At 45.6% G+C, this 13101-nt stretch overlaps 1 long non-coding RNA gene across 1 annotated transcript; it reads right to left on the reverse strand.

Moving 5' to 3' along the window:
* Positions 1–10028: 10028 nt before the first annotated feature.
* Positions 10029–11313, reverse strand: LOC308477015. Its single transcript, XR_013986344.1, has 2 exons — positions 10397–11313; positions 10029–10365 (listed from the first exon to the last, which is right to left on the reverse strand). It is a non-coding gene; the product is annotated as an uncharacterized lncRNA (long non-coding RNA).
* Between the last annotated feature and the right edge of the window lie 1788 nt (positions 11314–13101).

The raw sequence follows: 13101 nt of genomic DNA on the forward strand, positions 1-13101 counted from the left end.
GTTCTCCTTACCAAGCCATTGCGTTTATATTTCTTACACTGAGCCTGCCTTCAACAACCTAGTGCCCTATAGATGTTCTGGACTTCAGCTCGCATGGTGGGGATTGTGGCCCAAAACATCTGGACAGCACCAGATTAGCAAAGAGTATTGTCTGGGCTAGGAAGTTGCATGCAAGCACTCAGCCAGTTGATTGCCTTCACTATACTCTTTTCAGAGCCTGCTAAAAAACGTTTTTGTTTAGACAAGCCTATCCAGATGTTTTGGGACGCAGGTGGCGCTGTGGGTTAAACTACAGAGCCTAGGACATGCCAATCAGAAGGTTGGTGGTTCGAATCCCTGCGATGGGGTGAGCTCCCATTGCTCGGTCCCAGCTCCTGCCAACCTAACAGTTCAAAAGCACGTCAAAGTGCAAGTAGATCAATAGGTACCACTCCGGTGGGAAGATAAACAACATTTCCGTGCGCTGCTCTGGTTCGCCAGAAGCGGCTTAGTCATGCTGGCCACATGACCCAGAAGCTGTACACCGGCTCCCACGGCCAATAAAGCGAGATGAGTGCCGCAACCCCAGAGTCGGCCACGACTGAACCTAATGGTCAGGGGTCCCTTTACCTTTACTTTTACCCAGATGTTTAGAAAACTGGTCAAGTTCCCATCTGTTTTTATTCTGTTACTTTACATTTTGAAAGTCTTAAATTCTTTTTATTGATAATTTTACTCTCATCTTTTTTTATAAACCAATTTGAGATGGGGTTTTTAAAAACTATTTATAAAATAATAAAATAAATTTCCTTTTAAAAAAAGTAAGGCTGCAGGATGGAGGAAAGTTGACTGTGCATGTCTACACATTGAGTTCAGTGAGGCCAATTTGCCAGGGACTATCAGTCCCAATTTTATGGCACCTTTGTTGTCCCTGTTTTGATGCTGGAGGGGATGGGGGGGGGGATCTGATTGTAAGCTGCTTCAGGGCAGAGTCTGCTTGTGCTCATGCTGTCCTGTAAAGAACTGAGTGATTTTTATAAGGTGTTCTCATGGCATACATTAAAAAGGGCAGTGGTGGATTAAAACTTGCAGAACATAACGAAATGGGGAACGTGCCAATAGCAAGAAGGCAAGAGGCTCTATGGTGGCCCTTGCCATGTCCTAAGAACACCTTGAAGGACAGCTCCAAATGTCACAATGGGTGTGACAGCAGAGCAGCCAGGGAAATTCAGCCTCAGGGGGCAAGGGAAGAAACATCTTGACAAGGAAGACTGCAACAAGCTGCTGATGGATTGGTTACTGTATTCGATCGATAACCGTTTCGTTATTTTTTTTAAAAGCTTTTTATGCTAAGCATTTTGCAGATGGCACCTTATGAACTTTGAGAAAGCATTCATGCTTCTCTATCTTGCACACACAAATGCACACAGGAAATGCTGCTTTCAAGAGGGAGCCTGATTGGACCCATGCACACCAGCTGAGGTGCATGTGGGGGTGGAGCTGTATCTCTGTGGCACAATGTGGCACAAGTTGGTGGTTCAAGCCCACCCAGGGACAGTTGTGAGCAAGTTTCCTGCAATGTAGGGGGTTGGACTAGATGGCCCTTCGAGGTCCCTTCCAACTCTATGATTCTGTTATTCCTGACACTGCAGCACAGTGGGGCAAGGATAAGGCTGTGGCAGCAGTGGTGGGCTGGTGGCCATTGAGACTGGGTATGGCAGAAGGCAGGGAAACCCACAGGAGGTGGTGCCAGAGGCAGTGGCAGGTGGAGCCAACAAACACTCCTTTTGCCCTGCTCCCTGATGAGTTTGCCAGGTGCAGCAATGAGACCGAGGAGGAAAAGGAAAAGGAAGCAGGCAGCCAATGTCACCCTTTGGACTGGCCAGGCAAGTGGTGGCATCACCCTCCTGGAACTTTGTCGCTGTGTAGCACCCTGCTTGTGGTTAACGCTTAGCTGGAATGAAATATTCAACGCAGCAATAGAGAAATTAAAATAATAATTTATTTGTCAGACAAATAAATGAGAGGCACAGTGGTATATGGTTACCAAGCTCTGGCCTGGTCTCCTGCCATTATGGCCAGCACTTATATTCCCTCAGCCCAGCCCCCTTGCTCCTCCTTTGGCTGCCTCTGTCCAATCAGCCTGGTTGAATTTCCTATTGGCTGATTGCTAGAACCAATCATATAAGATACTCCCATTTCCTATTACCTTTTATGGGAGACAAAGAGCTATATTTCCTTCTATTTATAATTGGCAAACAAGTAGCCATTAACCTCTACAAGGCACCTTAATTACCAGATAACCTTTTGCCCTAGACAAGGCGCCTTAACTAACATTTCACCTTTTGCCCTATTGCCCTATTCACTCCAGAACAGATGGTGGCTAATGGTTCTATTTTTATCTGAACAGAGATCTTGGGTTCACCAGCTATGAAAGATCGCCTTCTTTGGAGCCATATGTCAGGAGTGCTCTGATGGTTTCCTGCCTGGCAGGGGGCTGGGCTCAATGGCCCTTGTGGTCTATTCCAACTCTAGGATTCTATGATTCTATGAAATAAGAATCTAACATAAGAATCTAAATTTCTAAATCCTTTGCATAATTACATTTAAGCCAATATATTTAATACATAACATATATAGTTTTTTATAAGCAAAGACGTTCACAGTAAGAAAAAACTTAAAAACACTTTCTTCAGAGAGAAGCCCCCCTTTCCCTAGCCAGCTGCTGTTTCCATTAGCTCTTGCCGTTTGTCCTATTTGTGGCACAATATTCTTACTATTTACCAGCTTACCATTGTGTTTTTGCAACTTGATTATTTGTAAGGTCAGTGACCTCGCTTCCCAGCCTTTTTATGACCGCAATAAACCAATAAACCAAAGGGGCCCTCTGCCTAAGAGGATGAACCTCTGCCAAAATCTTAGCCAGCCTAGTTCCTGCTTGGCATGAAACATTTGTGAATTTAAGCCCATTTTTAGAATTATAGGAACCTGATCAAAATATAAGCCTTGATTATAACGCAGGCTCAGATGCCTCATTCCCCCCTTTCAAGCTCAAGGACCTTCATCCCAAGTGTCCTTGATAGCTTGACCTTCATCATATTCCTGAGGTAAAGCTCTATATAGGGCCATGATATGAGGTAGAGTTTCATTCGAAATCATCTTGCTAATTGTACTTCTAAAACATGAAATGATACATGGCACCATACATAAAACCATTATTACTACCGTCAAGAAAAACAAACAAGACAATAGTATCCCTTTGAGTCCCGCAACATTAGGTAACCAATTGGTGAGCCATCCCATATCCCATCCTTCCCATGTTTGTACTGGGACATGTGCTATACTCTCCATCTTTGTGGCCAACACACGGATTGCCTCACCATTATCAGAAATGTTAAAGCAACAGGCATTCCCTGTCAAGTTCAAGACTCCACATAGGCCTCCCTGCCTGGCAAGTACATAATCCATTCCCATTTTCAGCTGCAAAATGGCGGCTCTACTTTCATCCAGCTGTTGTGCAATAAGTCTCAAACTCTGGGCTGTTGCATTGGTTACAAGTTCCACTACTGCTTGCAATCGAATTATTCTGTTTAGATTATAAATAGGATCCCGTGCCCCTTGTATGAGCTCACCAGGATTCCAGGAGGCAGGATCATAATAGGCTATAATGCGCTCTGGTGGCCAATCATCAGTATCGCTCCAACTTTGGGTACTTCCTCCTGCTATATGAGAAATATCAGCGTTTCTTCGTGTACGCTTGGCCGAATTAGTGGGCATAATCCACATTGGTGGTAATACCCATCCCAGGAAACAAGTCCCACTCCATTTGGAAGGGAGTTGCTTGTATGCCCATTCTCCACATATCCACCACAACCATCGGGTCTGAGGTTTTTGGTACGTGGAGTGCAGAAGGCGAAATATCAAAAGGGGTAGAGAGTTCACAGTGCAGTATGTTAGATTGCCTTTTTCTGTCACAGTTATGTTCCATACCACTTTCCATGCATCAATAAAAGGAGGTGCACAGGGCAAGGTATTCCGAGTTCGATAGGTAGTACCGTTTACCCAGGTTTGACTATTCTTAATATAATCCCAAGTATAGTGACAATGAGAAGAGCCTACCATGGTAGGATCAGCTGCCTCTGATGATTTATGTACACAGAATTCCCCTTGTACAGGTATAACTCGTATTGGTTTAGTTGAGTTCCATCCGGGGAAATTCTGTACCTCTGTTTGGTGTGGCATTTCGCTTACCATACCAATGGCATTTAATGGTATCGGTAATAAGGGCATACCTCCCTCTGAATCATCTGGCCCAAGAGAGCAAACAAGACAATTGGTCCTATTTGTAACATTGGCTACCATCTCAGCTAAGCCTACCCACATATTGTGGTCATGGCGGAATCCATATTTAGCAAATTTGGTCAGATTCAAGGACCCTTCCCCTTCCCAAGGGATCAGGATTAATAATAAAATCATGTTGATGTGTAGTATATGCATTCCTTCCACAAAAGATTACCTTATTGTGATAGCATAAAAATATTAGCCCCAATATAATTCCCCCAGTGACAGAAATGGGGAACCACCAAGACCAAAACATATATCCCAAGGATCCCCAATGAGTAATATCCTTGATAATTGTTCCACAAGGGGGGGCAGTCAATTAATTGTATTAGAGAATCTTCCCGTTCACAATCGCTGGTTTAGACGCTCCTCAAGCTTCAGGCGTGCGCAGGTCAGCCAGCTTCCAGGTTGTGGCTGCAGCAGGCCGGTCGTCTAATGTTGCCCGTGACCTAGCCCGTTCCCCGTAGGGCTAGATACAGGGGTTTTTGGAGAGAGTCAGTTTTAAAGGATTAGAGGGGTCACCTTTGCATGTCCAACTGCCTTCAGACTTCTTCAAACGGGAGTGATGAATCCAGGGGGTCACCTCAGCTACCTTCACCGCTGTTGGAGTAGAGAGCAAGACGGTGTAAGGTCCACGCCACTTAGGTGCAAGTGGATCACGTTTCCACTCTTTCACCCATACGCTATCGCCAGCCTGGAACTGATGAATCGGCTCGGCAATGCTGCACGGCGTGCGCTCGAGGGCCCACCTGTTAAGAGAAACAAAAACACGGGAGAGAGATTGCACTTGTCCCTGTGTCACATAGTCTCCTATTTGTTTGAGGTCAGCTAGAATATCCTGAACAAAGGAGGGCGGCCTCCCATACAGGAGCTCAAAAGGTGACAACTTAAGTCTTTTTGTCGGTGCACACCGAACACGAAACAGTGTTATGGGTAACACATCTACCCATCCCAATCCCGTTTCCTGGGTTAATTTTGCCAATTGGGTTTTCAGAGTCCGATTCATTCTTTCAGTTTTCCCTGAACTCTGAGGCCTATATGCTGCATGCAGTCTCCATTTCACTTGTAGGACTCGACATACTTCTTGTACTACTTGATCAATGAACGCTGGCCCATTATCACTTCCAATGCATCTAGGTAACCCAAACCTTGGGATCAATTCAGTGAGGAGTCTCTTAGTTACCTCTCGTGCCTTTTCAGTTCGGGTGGGAAAAGCTTCAACCCATCCGGTAAGAGTATCTACAAACACAAGGAGATACTTGAATCCCTTAGAAGGGACCAGCTCTGTGAAGTCCACAATTAGGCTTTCCATGGGGACATATCCCACATGTTGGATTCCAGGAGGTTGTACCGGTCCCTGCCTGGGATTGTTTTTAGCACAAAGAACACATTTCTGTGAAATGCAAGTTGCTAATTGTGATAGGTTAATAATATACAACTTTCGACTGAGACTCTCTCTGGTTGCAGTACCGCCAAGGTGAGTAGATTCATGATAATTTCTTACAATTGTGCCTGCTAGGTGATGAGGTACATAAATCCTATTGTCCGGCAGGATCATCCAACCGTCCTTCACAACCGCTCCTTCCTGTTCAGCCCACTTCCTCTCTTCTGGGGTATAGTGAGGTTTAACTTCTTCTGGAACTACCTCTGGTATGAGGGCTGCTATAAATCCTCCCACAGGCTTTTGGGCTGCCTCTCGGGCTGCTTTGTCAGCAGCATGATTTCCTCTGGTTATTGGATCCCTTCCTCGTCCATGACCTTTGCAGTGCATTACAGCAATCTGTTCTGGAGCCCATACTGCTTCCAACAGGATTTCTACTTCAGGTCCATATTTCAAGGCCTTCCCGTGGGCTCCTATTAGACCTCTTTCTTTCCATAGAGCTCCATGTGCATGCAGGGTTAAGAAGGCGTATTTAGAATCAGTATAGATGTTTGCCTTACATCCGGCTGCCAATTGCAGAGCTCTAGTTAAACCTATAAGTTCAGCTTTTTGTGCTGAGGTGCCAGCAGGCAAAGCTTCAGCTTCCACAACTTCCTCATTGGTGACCACAGCATATCCTGCCCGTCTGGCACCTTCATGCAGGTAACTGCTACCATCAGTATAATATACAACATCTGGATTTTTCAATGGTTCATCTTTCAGATCGGGTCTACTGGAATAAACTTCATCCATTATTTGGAGACAATCATGTGATTCTTCATCATCTACCTCTGGTAGGGGCAGCAAAGTTGCTGGATTGAGCATATTCACTACTCGTAGATGAATCCTGGGATTTTCACACAATAGGCCTTGGTATCTAGCCATCCTTGGGTTCGTTAGCCAATAACTACCCTTATATTCCATGAGTGTCAGAACAGCATGAGGTACATTCACATACATCGTCTGGCCGAAGGTAAATTTATCAGCTTCTTTGACAAGGCTTGCAGTGGCCGCTACTGCCCTTAGGCATGGAGGCCATCCTTTTGCTACTGAGTCCAATTGTTTTGACAAATAAGCTACTGGACGATTCCAACTTCCTAATCTCTGGGTCAGGACTGCTGCTGCAATCCCATTCTGTTCATGTACATACAGCTGAAAGGGTTTTTCCGAATTAGGCAGTCCAAGGGCTGGGGCCTCCATAAGTCGTTGTTTGATAACTAAAAAGGCTTGTTGCTGCTCAGGTCCCCATACAAATGGGTCCTTTTCTGCACCTCGAGTGCTTTCATGTAAGGGCTTGGCCAGACTGCTGAAATCAGGTATCCATAGTCTACAAAACCCTGCTGTTCCCAGGAATCCTCTGAGTTGTTTCCTTGTGGTAGGTTCCTTGATAAGGCAAATAGCTTCTTTCCTCTCTGGTCTCAATGCTCGTTGTTGGTGTGAGATGTCAAAGCCCAAATATTTGACCTTTTCTAAACATAACTGTGCCTTTTTCTGGGAAACTCGGTAGCCAGCTTCCCAGAGCAAGTGGAGCAGTTCCTCTGTCCCTTCTTTACAGGTATCAAAATCCTTTGCTGCTAATATAAGGTCATCTACATATTGCAGAACCACCTTTTCTCCAGGTATTGAGGGGTAACTTGTTAGATCCTTCGCCAAGGCAGTGCCAAATAAAGTTGGGGAATTTTTGAATCCCTGGGGCAATCTCGTCCAGGTTAGCTGGCCTTTTGTTCCTGTTAAAGGGTCTTCCCACTGGAAGGCAAATATAGGTTGGCTCTGTGGTGCCAGCCGGCAACAGAAGAATGCATCTTTCAAGTCCAATACAGTAAAAAATGTTGCTTCTGGTGGGATCAAACTCAGCAGGGTATATGGGTTTGGTACATTTGGGTGCAAGGTCTCGATAGCCTGGTTTACGAGCCTCAAGTCCTGTACTGGCCTGTATTCATCTGTCCCAGGTTTCCGAACAGGCAAAAGGGGTGTGTTCCATTCTGATTGGCAGGGCTTAAGCAGACCATATTTTAATAGGCGGTCCAAATGTTTCTGGATGCCCTCTGCTGCTCGCCGGGGTAAAGGATATTGCTTTACAGATACAGGGGTAGCCATAGGTTTTAAGGTTACTACAATTGGAGCTATATTCTTAGCCATTCCTGGTGGGCTATTTTCGGCCCATACTCCTGGTGGCACCCGTAGGGTTCGGAGGAGCTTGTTTAACTCTGTATCCAATGTGGGTTGGACTTGCAGGGCTGACATTAGGCGCCATGATTGTTCCTTAGGTACTGAGAGGGAAATTATTCCTGCTGCCTTTGATGGCAGTTTCATTTCTGGACCTCGAGGAGTGAAGGTGATTTGGGCCTGCAATTTGGACAGCATATCTCTACCTAAGAGAGGTATTGGACACTCAGGTATATACAAAAACTGATGGGTTAAACGATGTCCCCCAATCTGGCATTCCAAAGGTTGGAGGAAAGACCTCTTAGCTGACTGACCAGTGGCACTTTTAATGACTACACTTTTGGATGCCTTTTTCTGCAATAGTTCTGGGAGTACTGAGTATTCAGCCCCAGTATCAATCATAAAGTCTATTAAATGGCTCCCTAATTGAATCGTGACCGTGGGCTCCTGGAAGCCTAACTTTATGGAGTCCGGTCGTTCCTAGTCTTGGGTAAAATCCTCCTCTGCCAGTCCAATGAAATTGTCCCTACTCCGTCCTTGTCCAGGTCTCTGATATCTTCCATCTCGGATCATTCCCCGTCCCCGTCCCTGGTTTCTTGGGCCGGAGCCTGGGCCTGGGCCTGGGCCTGGGCGTACTTCTTCCAACCTCAGGGGTTCAGGACACTCCCGCTTCCAATGACCCTCCTTCTTGCAATTTGCACATTGATTCCTTCCCAGTGGTGGATTCCTTCCCCGCCCTCTCCCTCCATTTAAGGGGCGGTAGTCTTGCTTCACTGCTGTGGCTAACATCACCATCTTTTCCTTCTGCCACTTCTTCTTCTCTTGCTTCTCAGCCTCATCCCTATTCCGATAAACTCGGCGTGCAATGGCCATAATTTGGCTCATCAGCATCCCTTCCCATCCTTCTGATTTCTGAATTTTCTTACGAATGTCAGAAGCGCACTGGGCCACAAATGTAGCAGTAATCATTCTGCTGTTTTCAGGGGCTTCAGGGTCAAAAGGAGTCCATATACGATAGGCTTCCTGCAGCCTCTCTAAAAAGTCTCCTGGACTCTCATTTGGTTTCTGTTCTACTTCTGAGACTTTAGACATATTAGTGGGCTTCTGGCATGCCCTGCGGATACCTTGCACAAGCGTCTGGCGGTAGGTGGTAAGCCTGGCCAGATGAATTGCATTGTTTGGATCCCAATTAGGATCTTCCAAGGGAAAGTTGTCCCGGAGATGACGGTCAACATTTAAAATATTTCCCACTCTGGCCTGCTCACGCAAATATATCTGTGCCTTTTCAATTATGTCTCTCCTTTCCTCAGTGGTGAACAGAGTATTCAGGAGCTGGCGGCAATCTGTCCAAGTAGGACTATGAGTATTTATTATTGAAGTCACCAAGTCCATCATAGCCTGAGGTTTTTCTGCAAAAGATGGGGTGTGTGTTTTCCAATTCATCAGATCCGTAGTTGTGAATGGAATGTACTGGAGGGTCGAAGTTCGAGGTGGCCGTGGTCCGAGTTGCCCGTTAACCAGCACAGGCTCCTCAAGTGCATCAAATACTCTTCTGAGAGGGGCTACTACGTGATCTTTCTCTTCGCTTTGCTCTAGGGGCCTCAAATCATAGGGGATAGTATCTGTCCCAAGGCGTTCTTTTAGCAGCCTTATACGCCTGGCTGTATTGCTTGCTGACCGATTAAGGTCTCCCTGTAACTTCTGTAATAATTCTCTAGGACTTGGATGTACAGGGGTTTGGGGTAGGCAATCAGTTGTTCCACTAAAAGAGACTGTAGATGGAGTTCTACTGGGACTCACAGGTGGAATAACCACTTCTGCTTGGGCTTTATTATAGGCCTCCAATGCCTCCTGAAGATATTTATCATAATCTATCAAGGAATCAAGTTCTGTGACTCCAGCCCCATTATTCATTCCACTTTCTTGCCTTGGGGTTACAACTGGTGGAGTGTTTGGATTAGGCTCCCTTCGATGTGGAGCATAGGGTGGAGGTGGAAGCACCTCTTCCTCTGGTCCCTCAAAAATGGGTTTGAGTTTATTTGGCAATATTCCTTTCCTAGCTTCGGCTTTTACAGCCAATAATTTGCATCGTTTGACTTTGCATTCCCTTATCCATGGAGGATTTTTATTTAATGTGCTCAGCCAAGAATCTATATATGAAAATTGTTCTGGGCACCCTCCAGTTTCTTTGGCGATATTAGACCAAAGTTTGCTTACTAAATTTATATCAAAGGTTCCCTGAGATGGCCATTCAGTATTTTGTTTCGGCCACTCTAATTCACATAACGTTCTCAAGCGCTCTGGCGTCATTTTGACTCCATATGCCCCTGAGAAGGCTTTCTTAAAATTATTTAACATACATTCAAGAGGTGTATTTTCCCTCTTTGAACCCCCAACTCCCATTGTATGGCCCTGTGAAGTATCCACTCAGTCACTCACACACACGCTTCGTGAGATTCCTTGCCCGGGTGAAGTCGCCTTACCGGGAACCGAAGTACTACCCACTCCACACTCAGGTCAGCTACAAATTGTACTTTCTCACACATACAATGCGCTGGATACTTCACCATACTCTACCTCCCAACCTTTCCCTTTCCCTACACCAGATCACCATCTGATGTACCCAACCACCTAGCGTACTCAGTTCCCCTTTACTGAGACGCAGAAGTTTGATCAAGACTTCTCTTCCTCCCAATTAATTGGAGGGCCAAAAACCCCTTAGTGCACTTACCCTTAGTTGGTTGCCTGTTTATTTCTCTGGTTCCCCCCGGTCCGCCGCCGTCGGTGGGCAGGGTATCAGACAGACGAGACTTCTGCGTTCCCCTGGAAAAAAACTTTCCAGTGCGCGCTGGGTAAGCAGTGAGTGGTCCTCTCTCTTGTACCCTGCCCAGTAAGGCGAAGGGGCTGCGTTCCAGCAGACCACTTATCCGAGTCACAGGCACCATAAAATGTAGCACCCTGCTTGTGGTTAACGCTTAGCTGGAATGAAATATTCAACGCAGCAATAGAGAAATTAAAATAATAATTTATTTGTCAGACAAATAAATGAGAGGCACAGTGGTATATGGTTACCAAGCTCTGGCCTGGTCTCCTGCCATTATGGCCAGCACTTATATTCCCTCAGCCCAGCCCCCTTGCTCCTCCTTTGGCTGCCTCTGTCCAATCAGCCTGGTTGAATTTCCTATTGGCTGATTGCTAGAACCAATCATATAAGATACTCCCATTTCCTATTACCTTTTATGGGAGACAAAGAGCTATATTTCCTTCTATTTATAATTGGCAAACAAGTAGCCATTAACCTCTACAAGGCACCTTAATTACCAGATAACCTTTTGCCCTAGACAAGGCGCCTTAACTAACATTTCACCTTTTGCCCTATTGCCCTATTCACTCCAGAACAGATGGTGGCTAATGGTTCTATTTTTATCTGAACAGAGATCTTGGGTTCACCAGCTATGAAAGATCGCCTTCTTTGGAGCCATATGTCAGGAGTGCTCTGATGGTTTCCTGCCTGGCAGGGGGCTGGGCTCAATGGCCCTTGTGGTCTATTCCAACTCTAGGATTCTATGATTCTATGAAATAAGAATCTAACATAAGAATCTAAATTTCTAAATCCTTTGCATAATTACATTTAAGCCAATATATTTAATACATAACATATATAGTTTTTTATAAGCAAAGACGTTCACAGTAAGAAAAAACTTAAAAACACTTTCTTCAGAGAGAAGCCCCCCTTTCCCTAGCCAGCTGCTGTTTCCATTAGCTCTTGCCGTTTGTCCTATTTGTGGCACAATATTCTTACTATTTACCAGCTTACCATTGTGTTTTTGCAACTTGATTATTTGTAAGGTCAGTGACCTCGCTTCCCAGCCTTTTTATGACCGCAATAAACCAATAAACCAAAGGGGCCCTCTGCCTAAGAGGATGAACCTCTGCCAAAATCTTAGCCAGCCTAGTTCCTGCTTGGCATGAAACATTTGTGAATTTAAGCCCATTTTTAGAATTATAGGAACCTGATCAAAATATAAGCCTTGATTATAACGCAGGCTCAGATGCCTCAGCTGCCAATCAGTGTATACAATACTGAGCTAGATGGACTTATGGCAGGGGTCAGCAAGGTTTACCTAACCTGGGCTGGTTCACTCCAGCGGAGATCCCTCCGCCGTGATTTCCGGCACCTGCACCTGTGCAGTTTAGCGCAGTGCGCAGGGACTCACCAAGCGGGCGGCTTGGTTTGTGGGCAGTTTGTGGGCTGGTTAAATGACCCCTGTGGGCCGCTTGCAGCCCATGGGCCCTAGGTTGCCGACCCCTGACTTATGTTCTGGTCTGACTTAGTGTAAGGCAGCTAGCTATAAACCTGCTAAATGGCATGCTTTCGTCACTGGGTTAAAAAGCCCTGGGAAACCTTTCCTGTTAAGTTCAAAAGAAAATTGATGGAGAAAAGAATTCAGCTTGCAGTTAAAAACATCAACAAAGCAATGGTGTGTGTGTGTGTGTGTGTGTTCGCGCTTAAACATGCAAGTGTTCACATCTTCTGGTCTAACTCCCTGCGCTTTCCATGCGTCTGATGACTAACAGAGGTCCATTAGTTTCCATGCCCTTCCTGCTTCTGCGAGTCTGCACCTCCTTGCTCTGAAAGGGCTGTGTGGCAAAGCAGTGGTTAACCTGGCCAACCCATTCAGCCCCAATGACATCACCTGCTTAATTGGTTTAACTAGTTGGACAGCCTTTTAATGTGATGCTTTTCTTAGAATGGCTAGGTGCCAAGGAGCCTTGTGATTTCCAGATCCAGAACTGGAAGTGAGTTTAAAAGGCATTGCAAATGTGTGCAGTGCCCATGGTGACAAAGCTAGGGATCTTCCTGGGAAATACAATTAACTGAGAAGTTTCCTGTGTACACACCATAGAAATGAATGGAACAGGAGCAACAATCTGGGCTTATCTACACCTCTTGTTTGCCCCAACCACTGGAAAAACCCAATCGTTAGCACTGAATCAGAACAAGCAGCAATTGTTTTTTCTGTGCATTGCTGCTTTTTCCATTTTAGTGTTAAAGAGCAGGTTTTCCTGCGGAAGCGGTGAAGCAAAGGCAAAACTGCTCGGATCCATGCTTTCTAGGCACAGAACAAGCCAAAATGTGGACAAGACCTCTGTCGAGTTTCTGCTTACACACTACACCTTTAAAGCACAATTGA

This window comes from Podarcis pityusensis, assembly GCF_964106645.2.
Source record: "Podarcis pityusensis genome assembly, chromosome: 5".
Lineage (NCBI taxonomy): Eukaryota > Metazoa > Chordata > Lepidosauria > Squamata > Lacertidae > Podarcis > Podarcis pityusensis.